We start from the raw sequence: 24,468 nt of genomic DNA, 5'->3' as shown, positions 1-24,468 counted from the left end.
TTCCTCCTGCAGTTTCTCCTGGTGTTCTGTTTTCCTGGTTGGTTTTGTTGTTTTTCAGTACTGTTTTTTTTTGTTTGTTTTGGAAGTGTCCTGTTGTACATAAAAAGGGCAGAGCTGGAAAAAAACTCAGGTCAGGGAGATGAGAGTTTTATGTCACCAAATCCTTGTTTGGGAATACAGAGCCCAGAGATTTGACCCCTAGATACTGCCAGATTGTATTACAATTTTATTCATATTTCCTTTCTCATGAAAATAAATCTGCATAGAGCACAGAATCGCTACTTCAGTAGGCTGTATTGTTACCAATAGCTGATATATGCCATGGACTGCCAAATCAAGGACTTCTAATAAATTGTGGATGTCAAGACATATTTCCAGAGAAAACCAAAGAGCATATGTTCCTTCCAGCAAGTGGGCTCTCAAAACGAGGAAAAAATTAAATTTTTATCTCCAGTTCTACTCTGCTTAAAAAAAAAAAAAGAAGGGGGTTCAGGTTATGACATATCCATGAATTAAATTTGTCATTATCTTTTTGAGATAGTAGCTTGACTAACTCTTACCTCCAAAAGATTTTTGTCATGTTGTAGTCTCTTGTTTTTTGGTGTCGTCCTTTAGGGTGTCAAAGTGATCTCTTCTCCCATCTTCCCGGGTCTTAAAGGAATAAAGCATAAGACCAGTTGTGAATCTAAGAACATGTCTCTGGAATATCCAGTCTGTTTTGCTGCTCCATGGCAGTCATAATCTGGTCAGATTAAATTTTAAAACTCTTAGCATGCATTGTATTCTTTTATTTTTTTATTTTTTTTTTTTTACTCCCTACACTCACTGGAAGGGTATTTCAGGAACTTTTACTTCAGTGGTTAGAAATGTCTGGTAATTCCCCAGTTGTGTGAACTCAAAGCTGTTTTATATCCATTTCTTTTTGGGTCATCAGTACACATATATATCCTTAAATAGCTGCTATGGACACCTCCCTGTTCCTGAATTGTAACTGTGTCTCTTTAAGGCATCATTTCGGTAGGCTGAACAAGCTGAGCTTGTTTAGTTTCCTCTTAGAAATTCTCCAGTCCCTTGATCATTGTAATAGTCCTCTTTGCACCCTCCGCTCCAATTTGCATGCATCCTTCTTGAGCATGGGTAACTAGAATTTACGCCGTATTTCAGATAATGTCTCACCAGTGCTTTGTGTAGTAGCATTAATATTTTCCTCTCGTTATTAGCACTATTACAGGTGATGAATCCTAGGATTGCATCTGCCTTTTCAGTTGCATTATATTATTGCACATATTTATCCTGTAATCAACTAGCAAACCCAGGTCTTTCTCCTCCTTTGTCATTCCCAACAGCTTCTAGCAGAAATTCTCATTATTAGTCCTTTAGTGCATGACCTTGCATTTTGTACTGTTCAATTTCATCCCGTTTCTATTACTTCTGTCCTCAAGGTCATCCAATTCTTCCTGTATGATATTGCGATTTTCGTTTGTGTTGATGGTGCCTCCCAACTTTGTACAATCTTCAAATTTCATTTGAACACTCTTACTTTTTGTGCCAAGTTTATTAATGAACCATTATATGAGATCAGTCCAAAGGCTGCTCTTTGAGGAACTCCCCTAATATCTTCCCTCCAGCCCCGTATTTCTCCCTGCAGTGTATCGCCTCTTCACTTCCCTGTCACCCACCCAGACTAATTCTCTATTTGTTCTGACTAATTCTCTATTTTTCCCTATGGGAATTAAGACTGAACCAGTGTTCACTAATGAATTTTAATTATAAAATATGGAAGAATTTTAATTTTTTATACATATATGTCAAAAAACCTCTCAGGATAACCTGGCACAATGTAGCTTCAGGAAACCTTTGTGATAAATGTTTGCCCTTTTATTCGCTTTGATTGTCTCCAAATTTCTTCTTAAAATCTGGTAAGTTATTAAGGACTGAGTGACAGGTCTTCCCTAAGTTCCCTTTACCAACACTGAGAAGAGGATGATACCACCATGTACAAGTATTGCTGCAAAACTGGTGGTTGCTGCTGGATCTGTAATTTCATGTGTTTGTTCTCAGCTAGAGATCACTGGGTCTCCTGGCCAAAATGAATTGATATTTTGTTTCCTGCTCTGTTCAGCTACAGGTCCTATATTGAAATGACAATGTCCTTGTCTTTCCCTATCCCATGTTCCCAGTATTTTCCCTTTTCTGTCCATGTTTGTTGTTGCCATTCATAGAGAAAATGAGAGCAAGGTGTTCATTTAGGCTTCGGAATGTTTGAGTTCTCAACCCATCCTTTTCCCCACAGCAATTTCTGTTTTTTTCTTCCCTTGTTCGCTGTCCATTCACTTAAATTATGTTGTGATTGGGTTAGACTTTTTAAAGTTAATCAATTTTCTGAAGGTCACATTCCTGTCATGTCTTTAGAAGCATCCTTAAGAGCTGTGAACCCCTGCTGGAATTCCACTTCCATGGCACAACCAAAATCTGACTTCCTTGCTTATCAGTGGAAGAAAACCTGACAGCTGCGTGCATGCACACACGGTATTAGGCTTTACAGCAAGAAACACAAGTGATCAGAGCTCCATAAGGCTCACCGTGACATTTAATGAAACTTGATATGTTCTTAAGGGTCTCTGATTCTTCTTTTTCTTCACTTTCTGACTCACAGCTGCTTGGGGAACTTTTAAGAGCCCTCTTGTCATGTCAAAGTAGATTTACCTCTCTCTGGAGGCAGGTTACTCCATGGAAGCCAAAAAACATTTTTTTCCAAAAGCAGTGGCTGCAAGAGGTGCCCCCTAAATAAACAGGGAATAGCACTGAAATGGCAGTTGTTCATTTCCAAAAGTGGAGGCTGACAGCACACCAAAAAAGCAGAGATCTGGCATTAAGAGGACATAGAAGGACTTCTGAACCAAGAAAAGAACAGTTCTTCCTTCCACGTGGATTTCAAGCAGTGTCAGATCTCCCTCTGTATTTTACCTGGAGCATTCCTAGTTTGCGCACAAATAGCGTGTGGAGTTCAGCCAGCCACGGTTAAGACAGAAAGCAGCACAGTGAGCAGCGTTCATAGAGCTAGAATTTGATAAGCAGAAAATGAGCTGGCCTGGCTGGAGAGTTTAACAGAATAGGTTGTCTTAAGGATTATTTTACTTGAAGGGTTAACTTGATGATGGCAGCAAGCTATGGTCTTCCGTGGTGGTGTGCACCAAACATCAGAGGTGCATCCTGGAAACGAGTTTCTCATCATTCTCCTCTCAAACCCTGGAGGCATAGCAGGGCCCAGAATTTCTCTGTAAGCAGAGAAGAGAGCCCACTGTTTGCTTTTTATGAGCTGGACTCTCCTGCTCTGTACAGAATATGCTGTTTGTTAATTATTCTCTTTCTCCTCTGCCTTCTCTTTCCTGCTCTTGTTTATCCTCCCCTGTGCTTTACTCTTCTGAGGGTTTGATCTTTTGTACTACAGCTCCTCAGCCCCAGCATGCCTTTTGCATGTTGGTTTTGATTCTTTTGCTTATGGGATTATACATTTATAACAGACCTTTCCAGAGCCTGAAAAGAAGGAATATGCATTGATAGGCAGAATGAGGAAAACTTTCTCTCCCAGTAAAGGTTCTCTCAAGTTGGCTGCTGGAGACAGAGAGGGGTGTTCAAAGCCTTGCCCTCAGACTCACCCCATTTTCTGGACAGAGTTGCTTGTTTCAAAATCAGAAACTCCCAGCTTGGCTTGTCTCCTTTGCTTACGACAGTGCTACCGGTGTGTTGTGGCACAGTGTATAGATAGCGGTGTGATACCACAAGGTGCGGTGATGCAGCTGCCCAGGAATGTGGTCCCGTGGTTATTTTCTAATTCCCTATCATGGCACATCGTGAAAGGAGGACTTGGCCAGCGAAGCTCCCATGCGAGGGTAGTCCTGGTGAAATCTCTGGTGCCATTACAGGGATGGGGATTGGAGAGCCCTACTCCCAAAGAGGCTCTAGGCTCCATCTCAAGGCAAAAATCAAATTCTGTTTAATAGAGTTGTGTTATGCTGCAATGAATTCTACACTTCTCGTGTTTGAATTGCCAGGACACTGGAAGGGACATACAGGGGCAAATTAATGAAAAGAAGATGACAGGAAAATGCTGAAAGTAGCAGTCAGTGGAGGAAAAAAAGGGCTCCGCCATCAAAACCTTCCCCAGTGAAAAGACGCAGCAGGACACAGCGACTGAATGTATTCGCCACAGCACTGATAGCTAAGGGAAAGTTATTTTCATTCACCAGAAGTGGAAAAAGAAAAGTGAAAAAGCCTTTCTCCTTCACATTCCTTTAGTTCTTGTCAACAAAGTGAAGTTCTGAATGGCAAGGGGGGGAAATCATTTCCCTGCATTTCCAGCCAGTGCAGCCTGCTTGGTGCATTGCTGTATAAAGCGGGACAATGATCACTCCCCCAAAGAGCGATTACAGCCCGAGCAATAAATTGGTGACACTGCCAGTGCAAGGCTGTGTTTTGATACTGAATTTCCTGCAGTTCATTTCCTGTGTGAAGCTCAGGGAAAACTTTATATTTTTGTGCATGTTGGGGTTTCGAAGGCTGAAGTAATCATCAAGGAACTTGTGGGAAGGAGGAGAACAAACTCCATCAGGGAGCTGTGCTTCCTTTCCATGCACAGAATCCAGGTGACTTCGGGCCCTGAGTCCTGTCCCTTGCCATGACAGGCAGTAAGGATCACCCTACGAATTACTAAAATACTAGGACAGGTTTCCTTCTGTGCTCCAGGTGTTAAAAACTCTGGCATGATCTTATAGTCATATCTAACTGGTTATTTGGAGTGATGTAGCAAAAGGTCTCAAGGAAAGAATTGTTTAGAGCACTGGAGTGGTCCAGCAGTGTCTCATCCTCCATATGTCAATAGCAGACCCATACGAATGTTCCAGAGGCTCTCAGACCACAAGCATCTGAGTCCTGGTCTCAGAAGATCTCTATTTCTTGCACTACCGTGGAATACATGAAGTTTCTTATAAGTTGGAGAATTTTGCAGTAGTCCCTAGGGTGCTTTACCACTGCTGAAGCCATCAGGTTGTTAGGGTGATTTGTGTTTAACCACTCTGCTCCCCGAAATATCTCTTTTTTGTATGCTTTGCATTGTAATACTGCATGTGACATGCTGCATTGCACTTATCTCTGTCTTCATACTAGAGAGCTTCTTCTCATCTTCTTTCATGGATGGGAGCAGAGTGGTTTAAATCAAAGCATTTGACTTTGAACCTCTCTTGAGCTGGCCTTCAGGCAAGTTCTTTCTGATCAAAGACAGAAGCATACCAGGGTCCAGGTATTAAGGCTGAATAATTGGTTCAGACTAAAATAAGAACTGTCCCAAGCCGCTGCAGAAAAACTTTTTGTAAAGTTAAAAAAAAAAAAAAAAAAGAAGTGTGGGTAACTTTTTTCCCCTTGATATACTTCTGCATTTTCTGAGGGCGTTCTGCTGCAGAGACGGCTACTGCTGTATCTGGCCACACTCATATCGATGAGTTGCTAGAAATACTGATCCAATTTGCCCAAGCTTTTCAGGTTACTTTAGAAACACTTCAGGGGTCCTGAGGCAGAGTGGCTTTTTGTCTGGCAGAAGGTGGGATGCTATCTGTGTAACACAATCTAATTGAGGCGATGTTGGACGATCCTGATTTCTCTTGCAGCACAGGATTCCTCAGTTCTCTGACGAGATGCACACAGCCTGTGTTCCCACAGCACATCGAGCTGTGGCTTTTCTGGAGATATCACAGACACTTCAAATTGGAGGGAGAAAAACAAACCAACAACCAGGCAATCACAAGCGATTTACCAGACGGACCAGGATGCCTGTAGCATCCCAAGCAGCCTGCGTCTGTCTGCCTGTGTTGAGGATAAATACTGAAATTCCACCTCTCTGAACTCTTCTGCCTTGGCCCATCAGTAATGTGTATATAAAAAGTCTGTGCATGGGGATCAACTAACGGGATTATTCACAGACACAGACTGAAGCTGGCCCGATCCTGGCATCCTTTGCAGCCTGCTGAGAGGGGCAAAAGCAGGATCAGGCTCCAGGTCCTCATAATTTTGGCAGCCTTTGAGGAATGTGAAGGGAATCTGGAAGGGGGGCAGCGGTAGATGCAGGCTCACATTTTTTGTTGTTGTTTTTTGCTTTTAATAGAACAACTTTCAGTCCTAAAGGAAACCCTGGCGAAGTGGTGAAGCTTTTGTCTCTTGCTATAATGCCACTGGGCTTTGGGTTGACCTGTGTGATACAGTGACACTGTGTGGTTTGAATTTTTACATACAGCTGCATAAAGCAATTCTCATGTAAATTTTGGAGGTAAATAAGCCTGCTGTTGGTCTGCTGCGTGGACACATATGCTCAAACCATTAGGCTCGACAGGAGGTTAGAATTAACCCACCCGTCTCTCACTGGCTCGCTCTTTCCCTCCCCACCACCCAGCCCTGAAGAGACCAAACCACCTCGCTGTTCTAACGAAGGGCAGCAGAATTAAGGCTGAGAGAAGAAAATTGTTTTGTGCCCTTCCTCCCAGCCCTTGCCACGCCTGCAGAGCCGTGGCTGGAAGCGGTGTGAATTTAGATGAGGCCACGAGTTGAGTGGCGTAGGCGGGCAGGTTGGAGTTGCTGCTCATCCCTCACTCCCCCAACTCTTTAAATGGCACAGGACTGAGCCGAACCCCTTCGGTTCCCACAGTGGCAGCAGGAGGGCTCAGAGCCCATCATATCAGGCCTCGTGAGCTTTCTTTTTGCCCTGGGTAGCTCCGCTACCTCCTAGTGGCTGAGGAAAGCTGGGAAGTCCTTTCGAGGCACCTGGCACTGGGACAGACCCCAAAGCTTTTGCAAGGCTTTAGTGGGCAGGCTCCTGCTGAGCAGCCAGCAGCAGGCAGTAGCCACTGGCTACCACTGGCCTTGGGCTTTGCCACCTCCATGGCTTCGCTTTCCAACTGAGCGAGGTTTTTATCGCACATTCTCTAAAGGCAAGAGACAGGCAACGCCTGCGCAAAAATGCAGAGGGGGTAAGCGGGCCAAGGGGACCCTGGCCTGGGGTTGTTTGTTTATGCGAACTTTAAATAATTCATTTTTGTCCCTATTGAGCTCATCACAGCGTGACAAAAATAAACGTGTCTTCTTGGCCTATTGTTTGGAGCTGAGGATTGTCAAGCGAGAGGAAAATATTACAGTGACTGAGGGAGATACACGCAAGAGGGTGACCTTTAACTGCAGTACCTATAACCAGTCTCATCAAATTAAAGCACTGTATATTTTCCTTAATAATCTCTGATTAGGCTCGGGGTATGAGCGGACACGAACGCCCGCCATTGCTATGCAGCGGGAGGCCTGCTAAGCACCAGCCGAGCGCTTGGGAATAAGTGAGCAAAATGCTTTAATTTGATAGGGTTAGAATCCTGCAGGCTCCGGGGTGAGAAGTCACCAGCAGCTCCGCTCGCACTGAATATGCAGAAATAAAAAAGTAAATTGCTTACATCTGCTGCAGGCAGGAGGGAAAATGATCTGATTGGCCAGGCCGAGGGCTCTCCATCTCTTTTGGGTTAGAAAGAGGGGTTTGGAGCATCAAAAGCTCGTAATTGGAGTAATTCTGAATTAATGGACATAGACACACACACACACGAGCGCCCGCACCATTTTGAAGCAGCTGGTCACAGGATGCACATGCGTAGGAATGTTCGGGGATTGCAAAGACGCTGCTGAAAACGCTGTCCCTTATTCCTGGTGTTATTGACATTTGGATTTCATGACCTGTAAGAAGTGCAGCAAGTGCAAAAAGCCCTGCCCATCTGCCGGATAAAATTGTCTGCCTCAGCCCACATCTGTGTATCCACAATAGAAGCACGCCGTAGCCCTCTCCCTATCTGTCTGTCTCCTATCTCTGTTGTCTATCTGGTCTTTCATGTCTGAGGGTCTTCGCTGTATGCAGAATCCCCGGCTTTAGCCTTGCCATCTGATACTGTATTTAATCTATGTATTTGATCAATAGGAATCAAAGACGAGGCTCAAGGTCTTTTTGGCACAAGGCATTCAGCTTTGTGCCGGGTGTCAGAGGTTGTCTGCAGTGTCACCTTGATGGTGTCACACTAATTTGTAACCTACTTTGCTTGCCTCTGTGATCACGGTCTGCGTTGTGTTTTTCTCGGTCTCCCTTTTTAATGGCTGTTTTTATTAGTTTGGAAGGAACGAGGTGGGGGAGCGCAGAGGTGGGAGGCGGAAGATGTTAGCTTAGAGGTTTAAGGAGCACCCTCCTGACCTTCCCCCGTCGCTGCCTTCTCTCTGCGAGTTGCTGACGCCACAGGATAAGGGTGCTACCTCTGCCTGCCAAGCACCATGTCCCAAGGGGGGGAAGGAATTACAAAATCCAAAACGACCAAGGGAAGAAATCCTGCAAGGCGAACGTTCAAGAGTCATTTCTCAGCTTGCTGCTGAAAGGGAAAGGCAAGCTCATCAAACCCAGGACTGAAAGGCCAGAGTCCAGCTTGCAGTTCACTTCTGGGTAAATCCACCGAGTAGGTACATCTCTAAATTTCGCTGGTATTTTTCTTGGAGCCAGGGTTCTTTGGATCTCACACTGATGTACAAACTTGAACAATTTGTTCTTTTATGGCTGCCTAAGGCTGTACTGCATCATTTCAATGGCCTTTTGTCTTGTGACAAGTATTGCAATGCCTATAATGTACTAAACATTCTAAAAATCCATGTAATTAATTCCCCAACATATCTAATATAGAACTATTATCTTGAGGACAGATAAATGCAGTTTATTATCTTTTTTTCCTTTGCCTACACCTCTTCGTTTTCTTTTCTACACTGTTATTTAACACAGAAAATAATAGCACAGTAAATGTATTATTTAACTCTTGTTTAGAATTGTGTGTGTGTGTGAGAGAGAGAAGGCACTGCACAAAAACCGAAGCTGCATTTAGTCCCAGATCTGTAGATGTAGAGTGCAAACTCCACCACAGATTTCCTGAGGTGCCCTGGAAGGTCAGCCAAAATTTTCAGAAATAGGTGACTTGCATTAAGCATCCATTTCTGCATTTTGCTTGCAGAGCCACCACGTTGGCTGCAAGAATCAATCATGCACCCCCAGCCAGTGCATTCCGTTTATCTACTTGTAAAATTAATATTGCAGTATTAATTTAATGAGCTGCTGATGGTCCACCTACCCTGGGATCCTGTCCCCAATAACAGCTGGAGTGGGTGCTGAGAGAGCAGTAACAGGAAAAAATGCAGTCATGTTTTTAAAATCCTCAGGCCTTGAGAAAAATAGGGGCCTAAGTGCATAGGTTTGCTGTTACGATTAAGCTTTATTTTGGAGTTGCATAGAACAAGAGACACCCTGAATGGAGCCCACACGCTCTACAGACAATGCTGCTTTTCATGGCCGAGCTGGCTGTCAGCCGCTGGAGGGAGGAAGCAAACCGGGTCGATTTTCCAGGTTTTACCCCCAAAGTTTCTTTGGGGACGCCGGCTGTTCCCTGGTTAAGGTGCCGTGTCTCTTGAATCGCTCCGCTCCGGTCTCTGTCATGGAGAAGCCTCTTTTGTCTGCCTGGCCATGCCTGCCACAGCCTATTGGAAGGTATTTGTCAACAATTATATGTCTATTAAGGACAAGTCAATCAGGCCATGTGCAAATAGCCAGACCTCCGGGGTCTGCCTATTGATAGGGACCTGTCGATAGCCAATCCAGTCTTTTTTCAACCAAACAAGAAATTAAGCACTCACCAAAATCATTGCTAGTCTAAGTCCCTGCAGCCCATTTTTATTCTCATAGTATTGGCCTGTCTTTTTTTTTTCTCCTTTTCTGGGCTAATATTTATTTAGAATAAACAAGAGAGACTACAAGGCGCTTGTCGAAGCACTGCTCTAACTGTAAGAAGAATGTCTTCTCCATGTAATTAAGAATATTACCAAATGATTGCGCTTGTAGGTGGCTGCAGTTAATCCTGATGGCAGTGAAACTATAAAGCAATTAATAACAGAAACTTTAAATTAGCCCAACTGTAATTAATACCTACAGTACATAAATATCCACTCTTCCACCAACACAAATTTCAGACATATTTACCTCTATTAGGCTGGGGAAGGTAGTAACATTATCCAATGTCTTCATGCATATTCAGTTTGTAAACTCAACAGTTGATTCTGTAATTTATATTGCAAATGACTTCCCTACATCACACGCACAGGCAGGAGAGAGAGTGGAAAAGGCAGGACTGTGTGCTGGAAGCAGGCTTTAAACAAAAGCCTCTAGCAAAAGCCATGACATGAAAAAGATGCTCCATAGGGCCATCGCCTTTGAACGGGCAGAACTCCGGTATCACAGACTACACTGGTGTTACACAACAAAAGGCAGCGTTAAATAACTCTGCACGAAGACCTGAAATAACCACAATATTGAAAGCAGATGTAGTATTTAAAGCAGAAATGATACCTGATCTGTCCTTTTTAGGTACATCACAGCTGGCTTTGTTAGCAATTACCCAAACAAACATTCTGTCCATCAGGGTTTTATTTCTCTTCATTTCTTCCCTTCAATCAGCACAAATACTGAGAGCGAAGCATTTGTTCCCTAATACTCAAGCACCAAATAATCAGTAAAACAATTAATGTTATAATTCATCATTTACCCGGTAATATCCTTAAAATCCCTATTCTTTGAACTAAGGTGATGCATTTCTGCTCTGAAAAAATAGCAGAATGCAAATGTCTCTCCTTAGCAAAATGCTCTGTGCTCACTGGAGGATTGCTGGTATAGTGACAGTTTTAATTTGATTACAAACTTTCTGATATTTTGAATTAAGCCTCAGACAAGGGAGAGCTTTTAACTCGATTTTTATTGCTGGCTTTTATCTTGGTCTTATTTTAGTTACTTGTTTCATTTAAAAAAAAAAATACCTTTTCAGTTTCCCATTTTAAAACCACAAAATACTTTTTAAAAAGTCTTCCTGATTGTGGTTCCTTTTTGAATTCCTCACCCTCCCCCCAGACGTGGACCCTTTCGAAAACAGCTTTGGTTTTTCTTTAATCTGATTTTAGCAGGTGCAGCACGTGGACGAAAGCTTTTCAGCAGATGCTTTGGGAAAATGAACATTAAAGGCAGGCGATTTATTTCACTGTAAATAGTAGCTATTTTTGCTAAGCAGCCCTAAAAAAAAAAAATCAAACATGTCAGTACACAAGTTTAGTGTGTGTGCTCCTGGCTTCTGGGAGCATTCTGGGCTGTGTCAGTTTTCCCATGTAAAATCAGCTCTCAGGAGGTCATTTATGTAATAATATAACTTCACGGGAGATGAATCTTTACTATTATAAGGACCCATTTAAAACAGCCTTGCATATATAAACACACATGTATATGGCCGTAAGAACTATGACACCTCCTAAATAAGTACCAAATAATAGATATTTTCTAAAAACTTTTAATTTAACTTCGCTTTTTCCTCCCAGAACTGAGAGAGGACAATGACCACATAGATAACTGTTCCTAAAGCAGTTCCTAAATTCAGAAATTTTAAAGCCTCGAGAGACTGTATCATCTGACCTCCCGCATAAGAGGTCACAAATCCTACCACCAGCTTCTGCCTGGCTCCTACAGAAAGAAAAGCATGTATGTTAAGAAATTATATTTAAAAAAAATACACCCATCTATTAGTATTAGTGTTCATCTGATCGACGAGCTTCTTTAAAACACCCAGGGAAGGTTTTGTGGGCTTCTCTTTTTTGGTTTTAATTTGAGAGAGAAAGGGCAAATTTTATATTCAAAGGGCTTAAAATGCTGCTAAAGGTCTGTCTTTAAATTCCCTGAAGTTTAGGGCATTTAGCGAGAAGGATGACGGCTCTTCTATTCCACATTTGTATTTACACAGTAGAACAGCCTGCAAAGAGCATGACTCTCTAAACAGTGTGAAATAGGCTGTAATACCCTACTGGAAAGGGGTGAGCTAAGGACAGAACATTTGCCTTTGAATTTCGGGGCTTTTTTTTTTTTTTTTTTTTTCCTGTATCTTGGTCAGCTTTAACAGAGTCATTTGCTGTGAAGTCTCTTCCCTTCTAAAATTGCATATTTTTTTTTCTTCATTGGCAAATTATTTTCTTAATCAATATGCAGGAAGAAAAATGATGCAGAAGGAAGGCTGTGCAGCTTTCCTTTAGGCTAGGACCTAGTGCAGGACTGCACTGACAGAGCTCATTCCCGAGACAGGGGTAGCAGCAACTCGTCTCTCCTGTGCTGCTCCGATACAACTGAGCACTTGCAAAATTCGAGATTACCTGAGAAAAGAGTTCAAACCTTTGATGAGAAATAGCACTCGGTAACAAAGGCTCAGCCACTGTGCCTATATTTTTCACCTCTTCTTACACGAAAAAGATTAATAGGCAGGAAGAGGTTATTTGGGGATGATTTTTGTGAAAGGAAATGGCACAGAAAAATAAATGGTGTTGTATACAAGATGTGCACAGCACAGGCGCTTCGCATTTTGTTTGATAGTTTTACGGTGTTTTGCTGTGCAGCTGATACTTGCATTAGAGGGTTTCTGTGTGAAATACCTGCTTAAAACTGAACGGGAGGCGAATCACCAAACAAAGAAGAACCGTGCTCCAAAGCACAGAATTTCATCCCTTCCTCGGGAATGGCCAGGCAGTTAAAAGGAAAGGGCTGAGCGTGTACCTCGGGCGATTCCCTCTTCACCAAATGGAGAAACAGACTCCGTCCAGAGAGGTTGCAAAAGGGTAACAAGTTCTTGCTGTGATTTTAAACTCTGCACAGGCAACGTCTATCTCTTTTGATGAGTTAGAGAGATACTTCTTTGTGAAAAGAATTGCCACCCTCTGCCCTAAAGTTGCGGCATGCTCGGTTCCATGCCTCGCATGACACAGGTCTCTTCTCAGCGAGGACACGCGCTGCATAGATTACCGGCCATGGAGCTTGCTCCTGCTCAGCTTCTGAGCTCAGCGAGCACAGGTTTGCTACAGATGCAAAATCTTAACATGTGTGGGAAAGTGGAAGTAAAGTCACCATTAAAAAAATAAAATAAAAATCCAGTATTTTGCAACAGATGACATCCTGTTACCATAGTTATAGCTTTCCATACAAGAAAGGGATAGTGCTCTTAGGTGCCCTTGCTCAAATGCATGTACAGACAGAAAGAGAGAATGCAAAATATTTGCATATTGTGCAGTGCCAGTGCAGAGATACAGCTCCGTGTGCTGGCATACAGCTCTGAGACTGCTAAGGAATTTTTCTCATTTTACAAATTGTTAGGGCTCAGGGGTTTGCTGAAAATATTCTTTTGAAGCTCGTCTAGTCCTCCGTGAGTGTTCCAATTTATCCTTCTTTTAATGGTGTGAAACTGGGTTTTGTTAGGGCTGGGTACATGATCTCTTCTGCCCAGTGCTCAAAGGAACGAAGGAAAAAGCCTCTGATGCAGATACGTAAGAAGGGAAGAAAGAAGCAGCGTCTGATCAGGTTATTTCATGAGCAAAATTCCTTGAAATGAACTTTGATGCAGTGGGCATTCTGAGAAAACACAGCTAGCGTAAACAAACCCAGTGGAGGAAACAAAAAAATCCCGAAAGCCTTTATTCCCTCCGTGGTTTCCTCGGGCATCTTGTCATCAGCTACGGCCTGACAGAGGGAAAAAAACTTGCCCAGGCTTTGGACCAGGCTGCTCGGCTGTACCTGCCTGGCAGGAGGGGCTGACTGCTTACACGCGTGGCTTGTACGGCACGGAGCACCTGGTGCTTAACAAGCGATAAGTAATAATAATAACTGTCCACTAAGCGCCTAACTGTTTTAAGTATCCCGCATAAGTGGATAACTTGATTTGTAAATAAACTCCATTTCAGGAATATTTCATAAACATCCTGTGCTAAGTTGGTGCCTGGGGTAATATAGATTTGCATCCATATTCATCTCTGCGCGGGGAATTCCCCGGAGTTGATGGAGGGGGGGGGGGCTTTGCAGCGAGCCGGCTCTTTCATGCTTAAAATAAATAAATAAAGGATGCATAAATAAAATCAAAGCTGTAATAAAAGAAAGGGGGGGGGGGGGGGCTTAAAAAAAAAAAAAAAAAAAAAAAGGTTTAATTGCAAGAAGGTGCCCGCTCCCCGTGGAAGCCTTTACCCCCCCCCCCTTGCCGCTGCCGCTGCAGCCCCAGGCCCCTGCGCGGAGCTGCGCGGAGCCACAGCGCGGAGCCACAGCGCCATCTCGCGGCGTGTGGCAGCCTCGGGCCCCTTCTCTCACCCTTTTCCTCTTCTTCTCCTTCCTCTCCTCCAATCTCTCATTCCCAGGGCGCACAGAGGTGCCGGGGTCACAGCACGCCAAGCGCCTCCAGGGCTGCTTGCACCCTGCCCTTGCCATCTCAGGAGCGTGGGGCTCGCGTGCAGGTCGGGGTTTTTTTGTGGCACTCGGTTGTTTGCTCCCTTAAAGAGAGCCCTTTGGGCAGCTCCCACTTCCTTGGCACTTATTTGTATAGCTGACCTCCATTCTATGAGGCAGGAATCAGATTGTTTAAAAATTTCTGCATGTTTGTCTTTCAAGGAGCGAGAGCTGTGCTCAGGAAGGGCAAGGCTCCGTGGCTGGGCAGCGTGGGTGTCCAGCAGGCATGGAGGAATTGCACCTGCCTGTGGGCAGGCAGCTGGGTGGGCATGAGAGGGAATGTAGATCTGAGTGTATGTCTGCCAGCTGACTCCACGGTGGTGACTAAAAGGCATTTTTATGTCCCTTGCTTCTCACCCAACGCATCAGCAGTTTGGGTTTGGTCTTGTGGAGCACTGGTGAGACAGAGCAGCTACCAACACAAGCCATTTTACACGTGGTGTTCATTTTGGCGAGCTATTTATTGGATGTTGGTTTAATTTAGAGCTATGTGGGGCACCTGGTTGGCCAGGGTGATGGGCCTGACAGCCAGCAGCCACTGTGGCATCAGACTTGCCCTGCTGCCCCCACCGTGCTCTCTGGCCACAGCTGGAAATCCCCAGGGGGTCTCTCCAAAATGGCCAGGTCCTCACAGCGGTTTCTTACCAAATAGCACCACAAAAACCTCTGGGAGCCCCCTGCCCAGCGCACACAGACTGCCTGGCTTGCTTGCTTCATGCTCTTGCTGTGCAGCCAAAGTGAGCAGCACTGACGTGTGTCTGCCTGCACAGCACCAGCACAGCAGCTACCAGGGCCTTGCTGCTGAGTAAGGGCTCAGAAACAATATTATTCCTGGATTTTCCTCCGGTAGTGTAACCACGATCAGCTGTGTCTGGAGTTTAAAATACAGCTCCTGAAAGCGTGGTGTGTTTTACTCCAGGCCGTACCCTTGCAAGGAATGACATTGAGGTGTTTTCTCTTGAGCAGTGTCGATCCGTATCTCTGTTTTCAGGTGCAACAAACACTGCCCTGTCTTGCTGTAGCTTTGAATGTTGTGATTTGCTCTTTAGGCGCTCACATTTAGGCAAAGTGGTTCAGTCGTGTGGTTAGCACTAGGTTACCACGCCTGACCGTACTTTTGCTAATGAGAAATGTACACACACTGCTGCCTGTGTGGTTCTTTGCTTGTGTTCCTGCTGCCTGTCCTTAATATAAATAAGAGTTGTTTAAAATATCTTCAGCTTTTAAAGGGAACGTTTGGTAGTAAACATTTGTAAAATAAGAGCAAAGCGTTTTCTGGAAATAGAAAATGTGATACAGTGACCATATTTTGCTTTTTTAGCAGAAAAGTTCTTTTTAATATATTAATTATATTTTGGGATGGGTAGGACAACAGACTTGGGATGAAAGCATTTCAGTTTTCTGGGGATTAAAATGAAGAGGTGAGGAAGGCAGTTCTGTGTAAGCCTGCTGGCCCTGCTGGCAAGTGACCTGCCTGGCTCTTCCTCTGGGTGCTGGAAGCCTCGGGAGTTATTCCTGCTGGGGGAACCTGAGCAGACCAGAGCTGAGGCTTTCTTAAGCCGCAGAGGTCCACCAGGGAGAGGATAAAAGACATACATTGCTTGAAATTGGCTGGTGCCCCTCAGAAGGCTTTGGCAGGGCCTCACGTCTGCCTGCTTGTGAACCTGCCACACCCCACATACCCTGAGGTATTTGATTTAATATTTTGATTTCATTTTTATCCTAAAGGGGAGGTAAATACAAGACCTCCTCTTGTTGCAATCCTTCCAGTTCTGGCTGAGGGACTGAGTTTTGCCCACCGCTTTGCAGTAGTCAGTCCTCAAGTGAGATGCAGCGAGCCTGACTGATTTGAGTTTGCACAAGGAAGCAGGTAGCTGAAGGAGGGTTGGAGTCCTTCCAGTTTCATTTGAGTTTTGCCTGGCTAAGGACGTAGGCATTTGGCTACAAATGAATTCAGCTTAGTTTTCACCCAAAGAATGCTGCAAACTCCCCAGAAAAATATTTTTTTTTCCCACTAACACAATCACAAAATAATACAAACTTCTCCCCACAAAGTGTTGATTGTTCTGTAATGAAATCCTAAGTAATTTTGTAGTTGCTTTGGGGAAAAAGCAGAAACTGTTCTTAGCACCTGCTGTATGATACCACAAAGCTACTGCTCATAATGATTCTAATATGTGAAGGCAGTTGCATAATATCATCATATTACAGTTTCTATAAGAAAAAAAAAAATCATGGGCAAGAGGCTGCCAGTAGAAACTGTTCACAAATGCTATTTTTTTCCTCCTTGCTGCTCCTCTGTCTCAAAATATCTTTGCATTTTCCTTGTTAGAGTCTGTAGGTTTCAATGGTGGAAATAACAGCCAGCAAATAATGAAGAGGGGAGAGAAAAAATTGCCATGTGTAAAAAAAAATGCATTTTTCTATAGAAGCTAATGTTCTATAAAGAGATGCAAAAGGAAGAGAAAAAGATACTAGATAGCACAGCTGCATTGAATTGCAAGACAGCTGGAATTTTTCAATGTAACCAGATTTTAGATGAGTTTTCTTTTCATTTCTCTATAATAAGATCTTTGTAAACCACAGTCCTAAACAAAATCTTGTTGGTGATGATGAAAATAGGAAAGAGCAGTCCTGCTTGTGCTGTGTGACAGTCAAAATATGAGGCCAGATCCTTAGCAGCTATAAACCCGTGTCAGCAGAGCTGTGCAATTTCCACTGGCTGCAAAGCTGCCTCGTTGCAGGCGCCGGGGTATAAGGATCGCAGCGGTAGGAAGGGATATTGTCTGGTGGTCAGGATGCCCTGAGTGCCCTCAGCTGAATGGCAAAGAACGAAAGAAATTTCAGGCAGAGCTTCTAATAAGACTTAGAGCTGAATCAGAATTTGCCCTGGAAAATCCTGGGCAGCACATTCCGCAGCAGCTACTCCAGCCTTGGAAGGAATCCAAGCTGCTTCTGCCTCACGTCCAGACTCTCAGTCTGACCTCTCAGAGTGATAAATAGTGAGTTCACATTTCACCCTGATCCTTCCTGAACCTGCCCCCTTGCAGAGGGCTCAGCGCAGGAGAGGTCAGGGCCCTCGCGGGCATGCAAAGGTGTGATAAAAGGAGAGAAGTTCTCGTGCACTCTCTCCCTCGCTCCCTCCCTCATTACATTCACACAGGTCAGCCTCATCTGACTCCTCAGCAGACAGAAGAGCAAGAGGCATTTCCAAGCTGTAGTTCCTGTTCTGCCACCTGCCTGCCATGTGCTCTTTAGCAAGTTACCTAATCTCTGTCGGTTTACGGAGCTATTAAACACAGTATAAATGAAGCCTTAGAGAAGAGTGTGTGCTTCTTCCCGTTAAATATCTCCTTGAGAATGGTGTGTTCAGCTGCTTTGAGCACCTTAATATGCAGAACTTGCCAAAAATAAAACCCCAGCAATATCCGTTTGACGAAGCTTTTTAATATTGACCATGGTCAGCACCTTAGTGGGACAGAAAGAGCTACTGGCTGTCTGCAGTTGGAAAAGTAGTGTCCTGACATTTTGTACCATACCCTGACAATATATTCCTTTGCGCTGGAAATCAGTGCTTTATTCATTTCTCTAATGTGGTTACGTTTTGTTTTTAAACCGAATCAGAACCACTGCCTGTTCCTGTAGCAGCTGGGGAATGCCAGGATCGGCCGCCAGATCACAGGTTCCAACTCACTGCTATCAGCAGTCATCCATCACCAAACTTGGGGGAGTACAGCAGAAATATAAGCACACTGACAATTTGCCAGAATGATTTAAGACCTGGCATTTAAGAGTTCCTGTTGTAGCTGTTCTTTTGACGTGTCTCCTAATTTGCTCCCATCTTGGAGGTACTCAGTACTTTCAGACTTAAACAATCTTCATCTGGGAACAGAGCTCAGCAGCTGGAACGGAGGGGCTTAGCCAACAGTAAGGTTGCACAAGGGCAGACAGGTCTACTTACTTTTGGGTCATTGGCAAATATAAATGTGCCTGTAGTAGTGCTGTGGGCACTGCTCTGTTGGCTTTGCTTCTCACGTGGGAAGAGAAGCCAAAAAGCAATAAGCGTTATTGATCAGAGTGTGCAGGTGAATGAAGATGGACAAGGGTAGGTCACAACTTCGTTAACTCCAGAGCTTGCACAGGTCCACAGCTGGGTTATCCTGTCCAAATACCCGGGATCACGAAGAATAGTGGTCCACAGATCCGCCCACTGCTCTGAATCCTTCAGCAGGGGTTGTGGATGTGGTACCAGAGAGAGACTGTGCATACAAAGACATCAGGACGTCGTGCTGTAACAGGCACAGATGCCAGCAGCAGCATCCAAGGCTGCCTGTGTTCTGGGAGCTGGTCTCTCTCTCCCAGGCCATTAAGCAAGAGCCTTGACTGAGCTGCTGAGCTGGGACGAGAGATGAGCAGTTGTCTCTCACGAGCACAGAGATAGATCAGCTGCCAGCTCTCGCTTGCCCTTCCCACATGCACAAAAAAGCAGAAGAACCTGCTGGTAACTCGCATTGTCCCAGCACCATTTTTGGCTGTTGTCTCAACTTGTGTCCTAAACATCCTGTCTGTACTCCTGTGACAATCATTCACCATAGTAACGGGAAAGTCAAGAAGCACAAAAGCTGCCGATAGAACAGAACACAACCATGATGGAGCAAGCACCATTTAGGCAAGTTCACTGTACTACTGCAGAGCCACAGATCTTCTCTCGACAGTGCTAGATTGGGTGAGTAACTGAACCTGTGAAACATCTTGCTGTTATTTAATTACCTCTGAATAGAGAGCAGCTTTCTGAGATTCATTTGCTCTTCACAATGAATCACTGAAATATTTTCATGGTCAAATGTGTTCATGGCTAAACTGCATAAAGTCTTAGATATTCAGAAATCCAAGCACTGTTATTTTTTTCATTCTGACTAGATCCACTGATCATGGGTTACAAAAGGTTTTCTCTTCTGTTGCAAGGTATTTCCCATTCACTGCTGAAATTACATTAGTTTATGCTGTTATTCAGGCTTTTATCTGAAGACCAGTATCATTAGCAACATCCTTGAGTAGTTGCAAAGGGAATCCAAACATGGACATGTTTAGAGTACAATAGTACTTCAAATAGCTAAGCTTACATCGTAAACCAAAACTTCAACGTGCTTACATGTAGTGGGCAAGTATACATCCGTGTGCCTGATCTGCACCGTTTGGAGCTGAAGTACATGAAGTCTGGCTTTTCTGTTTTCTCTTGCTACATATTTTTCTTTCTTGAGGAGATGAGGGTGACAATGGGACTTAAGTTTTTGAGTGACAGTACGTTTGAGTTGGCAGCTCCTTTACCATGAATACCCTCCTGAGTTTGTTCAGAATTGCATAGAGCTGCTTTTACAAGTGTTTCCACTGTTAACTGTGTTCAATAGAGTAGATGTAGAAAGCAAATCAAGTAGTAATGGGAATGCTTTCGTGGAAACTGTTATGCTGTATCCGCTCAGCTTTTCCCAGCAGTCAGGATTTGAAAATGTTTACTAAATTTTGAGTAAAGATTTCTGGTGGCATCATTGCTGACAAGTAAACTTGGAGCAAAGCTATCAATTGAACTACTAAATTCGGAGCCTGTGTTTGCTCTTTCCAAATAAAATAACTTCTACAGCTATATAGAAAAAATGCACTGTCTGTTCAGATGTACAGTAAGGGAGAATAGAGAAAGTCCAGAGCACAGCCAATGCCTACACCAGTCCAGTCTTCTGTCTCCTAAGCACGTTAATAGTGACCTAGTGAAAAACAGAGACCTGCACAGTGGTGAGGCGTTTTCTTCCTAAGCCAGCCAGCAGTAACCTTGGCCTATAACAAGTAAGGACACGCTACTTTTATAAAGGTCCACTTTTTCTTTTTGATGCATTTCTGAGTGGGGGAAATGCTACTCAAATGCCCTTGAAAATCTTCAAGAACCACTCTAGGAACATTTTCTCTCTTGGGTTTGATCTTTATTTAGCTCTTTCTTTCATTACATGTCTACCTAATGCTGTCTGTTGGTTCAGAAGGGTTAATATGATGGTAACACCTGACCATGTTTCTTTAAAACTTACTCCTTTAATTTAAACTATTTTTTCTTAGGGAAGAATTACAAACAAGAAGGCTATGTGACAACAGCAATATATGTACATGTATATATTCAAAGCTTATTTAGAAAGTAATGTAACTATTAGGGAATTTGTTTGTATTTATTTTTAAAGCAACCCCCCAAACACCATTTTGTTAGAGCTAAGTGAAACACTGGAAGTGTCAAGTTTGTGTCTGTACCCAGTCATGATGTCTGAGTAGGCTTCAAGGTCTCAGTCTGCCAAAGACTGACATGCACACTTAACTTTACGCGCTTGAATATTTCATTGACTTTAATGCAGAAGTCTTTGTGGGATCAAGGCTGGTATTCGTGCAGATCCATTAGCTGTCTCTTCTGCATCTCTGCTATGCGCAGCCAATTCTGCTTCTGTTGTAATGATTCTTTAATTGGCTACAGGGAAAGCAGGGGAAGACTCTACTCATAAAGCATATGGTATAAAATGGGAGGAGATGAGAGAAGAGCAAAATGAGAGAAAGGACACATTATATCTTGAAGTAGAGCCTAAATCCTTTTACCTTGTAGTCAGGTACAGTTCCACAGAAACCCCCTTCTCTGAACAGTTAACTTACTTCTGACCATATGCCAGTGAATTCCTAGTAAAACATCACTGCTCGCCCCTTACCCATCTCCTGGCTTCTGATCTTCTGACAGGGACATGTTTCGTCCCATAAAACCACACGCACACACACACATGCACACACACAAGCGAGCTATTTCCATGCAGGAGATTTCTCCCAGGGCGTATCAATGACGGCTCCAGAGTAGGAGTTAACGGCCAGTTTGAGGTGCTATTGGCATGCCAGGACTAAAAAGGGACCAAATGAGTCATGGTGTGAGGGAGGAGATGTCAGCCTAGGCACAGCACACGATATGACTGGGATAAGGAAACAATGCGAAAACCAGCAGCGGCTAACAGATGAGGTATTAGGCCTAGCAGGGAGAAGACAAGAGCTTAAATCAAAAAGACATCCTGATGAGACTGGATGTAAGCTGAGCACACAAGCCTCCGACGAGGGATATGAGAGGTGGTTACACGAAACACTGCAGGAATTCATCCATAGTGAGCAGTGCAGGAGTTGGAGCAGCAGAACGGGAGAGGTGGATGCAAAGGGACTTTTCAGCACTGTCAGGGAAATTGCCCAAACACTCCCTCCTGGAGGTAGTGTCGTCAGGGCAGCATATGGCAAATGTAAAAAAATAAATAAATAAATGAAAGGAAACTAATGGAAAAAAGAAACAAGAATATTATAAGAATCTAGAAGATAGTCTCAGAGCAAGGCAATCACAACATACACATGCTCAAAAATTCTGGGGTTTAGGAGAGGTCCTGCAGCCTCAAGTCGGTCTGGGAGCAGAGTCTAGGGAGGTAGCTGCGCTTCCATCCTTTCCATAACACAGAGCAGGCAAAACAGTGCCCTGAGATGCTCCCGTGCTGCTCCCATAAACACGGGGAGCTCGGATCACTGTTAAAAGTACAGAGGACAAAGAAGTGGCATAGATGGAATCTAATCCTTTGTATTACTTCCCTCCTGGAGTTCACTGAGGGTTGTAAACTGAAATGGAAGCAGAGGCCAAGAAGTTACCCAGACGGCATCATCTATTGATAATTATTTGAAATGTGGAAAAGCACTTAGGGTTTTCACACATGGCCACAGACTGGGTGGGTTCGTGGGAGATACGCTCCCACTGGTGGGAGCCAGCATCTACAGCAAGGCAAAAATGAGGATCTTAAACTCAGCATAAATATAAAGAGACCTGGGCGGCAGATTTAGACACACAAAGCAAGAGTGGCCAGGGGAAAGCTTTCCAAGAGCAAATAGATTGCGCAGCAACCTGTGTGACTTTCAAAATGCAGGTCATAGGAACTATCCTCTGAACTCATTGGGATGCTTTTGGAAGCTTTCGCTAAGTTCCTGGAGTCTGTGGACAATCTGGAATTTCAAGCCTAATCCTCAGAGCTGGTGTAGGCCATAAGCTCATCTCCCACATACATATTTTTGTAATTTCATCTGATGGTGTAATGCAAAAATATTTTTATATTTAAAATATTTAAAATATTTATCCTATTAACCTGATGTAAAATTGTCAATATTTTCCATAATTTACATCTAACGTTCATTTACAGGCAGACAAATATAAATTTATCAGTGTGTGTGCATATGGCTGTAACATATGATTAATATACTGTCAGCATAATCTAACAGCTCAGAACCATCAGTTGTGCAAATAGTTAGTCCTTTTTAGCCATGTTTCCTGCTGCTATTCAGCCTTCTTCCTTCCCTTCCTCCCCCTCGTTCACAGCCTGTCTAACCCACACTCGCTTCAGTAGCCAGCCTTAAAATAGCAGGCAAGGTTTGTGCAGTGGCGACTCGGATTTTGCACATACTTCACAATGCCTCAAAACTCAGCGCTCTGTTCTCTCAGGCTTTTGGATACGAGAGGGACAGGAGTTAACAAAAATGTGCCTTTCTCCTAGAAATCTCCAAATGCAGCTACCAAAAAGGAGATGTCCAGGTAACGCTCTCAATTCACCACCCAGCCTTAGCTAGAAGATCCCTAAAGGTGCGGTTTGCCAGCACGCCAAGAGCCCTAGGGCTCTGTCATGTCTTCCTCATATCTACACGAAAGGTCTTGAGCCCTTGGCCTCCTCACACAGCATCTGAAGTACATCCCACCATTACACGCTGCTCAAGCGGGACTCCCCGGGGGGGCCTGGCCCCAGAGGAACAGCAGCTCCCCCGGATAACTTCGCAGATCTCTTAGGTGGAAAGGAATCTGAGCTGTCGGAGCCCAGCCCCGACTGTCCGCCGCAGGAGTTCTGTTTTCAATAATCTTCCCCAAGAATAGATCAGGTTTGTTCGTGTAGCAGAGATGTCTAGCATACACATGAGTAATGTCTGTATCATTGCGGTGTTGACTCACGTTTCATGATACAATATATTTTGCATGCTTTATGGCCTAACCTTGAAATTTTTATTTGATGGAAGCGATTCTTGGTCCTCAAAATAGTCCTATTGACTTCATGGGACTCTCAGGACTTCCTATGAAAGTGAAGTTTATAGTGGGACTCACATTTCTCCTTTATGGCCCAGAGCACCAAGCTGACCTTCAAGGAGGTTCTGTAGGGTGGTGAGCGCAGCAGTTGCCTTTTCTCTTTTTCCTTTTTTTCCTCTCGTGGTACCTGCTTCTCCCCGAGCAGCTCTCTGAAGTGGACTGCGAACACTTGCGGCGTGCACTAAACACTTCCAGACCGCTTTGCTCAGGGACAGACACCTGTCTGATTTCACACGTTCTGCTTCCTGAAACCCCTGCTTGGATTTACACCCCGGGAAATTGCTGTATTTATGGAGGCTTAATTTCCCCCTGTTTTTGGATCCCCATTCTTGTGCTTTGTCCAGTGAACAAGTTCTGAGATATGACTGCAGTGTGTTGCTGCCAGCCGCTGTTTGGTTGGAGACCACGTAACAAACCCACCACCAGCGAATGCCCAGATCAGGCTTCATTGATAGGGATTAAAATTTTGAACTGAGAATTTGTAATGAGATTTCTGAAGGATGCCAGTTTACCCTCTTCTCATTTCCCTTCCTTATCTCCATCTCTCTTTTTACTCTAAGTTGTCATCTTTTCACTCCGTAGTTTTGTTCCAGCAACATGTTAAATGATTACACATTTTCTCAAACTAATTCTGACTTGTCGTTAAAAAAAGCAATGAAAATGAAATGTTTCAAGATTTGAACAGAAAAGTGATTGATAAAAATAGTTTTTTTTCAGTGAAACATGCTTTTCACAAAACTTTCCTTTATTTGAAAAATCAGTTTTCCATCAAAAACGTTGGCATCAGAGAATTTTTCTCCCAGCCTTTTATTCAGTATCCAGTCCTGCTAACAGTTACTGAGGTGCAACATCTGTTGACTTCAGTCAAAGTTGCACCCCAGTAATTGAAAGCAGAGTTCGGTCTGTTATTTGTAAG

The sequence above is a fragment of the Aythya ferina genome, assembly GCF_964211825.1.
Source record: "Aythya ferina genome assembly, chromosome: 11".
In the NCBI taxonomy this organism is placed as follows: Eukaryota; Metazoa; Chordata; class Aves; order Anseriformes; family Anatidae; genus Aythya; species Aythya ferina.
This window is presented reverse-complemented; position numbering follows the sequence as displayed.